We start from the raw sequence: 2,177 nt of genomic DNA on the forward strand, positions 1-2,177 counted from the left end.
ATAAAAAAAAATACGTGTCTCTTATTTTTCGATGTATTACAACATATTGCAGTTTCATCAAAATCGGTGAGGGACACCTGGGATAGTTTCCTTGTCAGATATCAAAGAGAGAGCACCTGTTCGTGGGTGCTGTCAATTTCTACCACTTAAAATTTTCTTGCTATGATAAGGGTACTGTACGAGTACCGAAACGTTGGTAATCCAAATTTATTTATTTATGTTTTTTATTTTTATTTTATTGTAACTTGATGGTCATAAAAATAAAAAAGACGAAAGAAAGAAAAAGAGAAGGAAGGGGATGTGGTTGGCTGCCTTCTCATTTTTCTTTCCTCTTTTTTATTTTTTTCCCGAAAATTTTATTTTATTTTATTCTTTTTTTGTTTTTTTTTCAGATTACAATAGGGTTTTTTTTTGGTTTTCGTTTATTCGTTGTGGTCCAAATTTGGTCGTTGGATTCTTGTTTTTTTTTAACATGATTTTGCATCATTTTTTAAAATAACTATTTTGGTTGATAATTTAACTGTTTTGTTGAAAAAATTCTTCTTTTTTGGTAGAAAATTATTTTTCTTGTTTAAAAATTCATCCATTTTACTCAAGAATTTATTTCTTTGGATGAAAATGCATTTTTTGTTGAAACTTCTTTTTTTTGGTATGAAATGATTAAAAGTTCATCTATTTTTTGGAAATTACACTATTTTGTGAAAAATTGTTGGTTGTAAATTTTTTTCTTGGGAATTTAAATATTTTGTTGGATCTTTGATTTTTTGGGGTTGATAATTATTTTTTAACTGAAAATTTATCTATTCAATTTTTCGTTGAAACATTATAATTTTCGTTGAAAATTAATTTCTTTTGTTGAAAATTCCATTTTTTGTCTGAAAATTTGAATAGTCCATTTTTGTTCGAATACTTATTTTTTAGTTTAAAATTCGTTTCTATAGGTGAAAATTGAACAATTTTGTTGACCATTTTTTTTTTGAAAAATTTTCTTTATAATTATAAATTTATCTTCTTTGTTGGCGAATTATTCTTCTTTAAAAATTAATTTGTTTTAGATGAAAATTAATTTCTTTTGTTGATAAAATCGCATTTATTTGGGTTTAAAAATTAATTTTCTCAACTTCAAACTTCAGTATAAACTACAATGTTTAAGTTAAAAAATGTATTTTTTAAAGTAATTTCTTGTGTTAAACATTTAACTATTCTGTCGAAAATTTGTTTTTTATTTGTTAAAAATCCATTATTTACTAAAAATATGACGAAGGCATGCAGCACTAAATTTGAAACATTTTAAGCCTAGAAGTCTTGATCTATTTACATAAAGTCAATTATATTTGCCTCTTTGCAATAAGCCTAATGGTTCTAAGGTAACTCGGGATTTCAAAACCAGAATAAATTCGAGGAGCAGCTAGATCGTCATTCGTGAGGTCGGGAGAGCTCGGATTTCTGCTCGGCATTTTCGGCTTTACACGAGGCTGGGCTTCGCAGCATTTACTAGGCAGTCTGAAAAGTCCGGTAAGATCGGAAGGTCTCCAAAATACGCCTCAGTTTCAACTATGAGCTCCTCATTTGAGTCAAAACGCTTACCGGTGAGCCATCTCTTCAGGTTAGGGAACAAGTAATAGTCGCTGGGGGCCAGGTCTGGTAAATACGGTGGCTGAGGAACCAATTCGAAGCCGATTTCATGCAATTTTGCTTGTGAAACTAAGCATGCATGAACAGGCGAATTGTCGTGATGATAAAGCGGTTTCTTCTTCTTCAAATGCGGTTGTTTTTCGGCGATTTCGATTTTCAATCGGTCGAATAATGATAAATAGTATGCTTCGGCTATGGTTTCACCTTTTTCAAGATAGTCCATGAATATTATGCCATGTGCATCCCAAAATACGGAGGCCATAACTTTTCCGACCCATTGTTGCGTTTTTGGACGCTTCGGAGCACTTTGGCCCGGTGGAACCCACTGTTTTGCCTGTTGCGTTGACTCAGGAGTGTACTAGTGGATACAGGTTTCATCCATGGTTATGAATCGGCACAAAAACTCGGTCGGCTTACGCGAAAATAATGCCAAATTCTGCCTGGAAGTTGTCACACGAATTCGTTTTTGGTCCACTGTGAGCAAACGCGGCACCCATCGCGCGCAGAGCTTCTTCATGCCCAAAACTGAATGCACGATATTG

The sequence above is a fragment of the Belonocnema kinseyi genome, chromosome 5 (genome assembly GCF_010883055.1).
Source record: "Belonocnema kinseyi isolate 2016_QV_RU_SX_M_011 chromosome 5, B_treatae_v1, whole genome shotgun sequence".
Classification (NCBI taxonomy): domain Eukaryota; kingdom Metazoa; phylum Arthropoda; class Insecta; order Hymenoptera; family Cynipidae; genus Belonocnema; species Belonocnema kinseyi.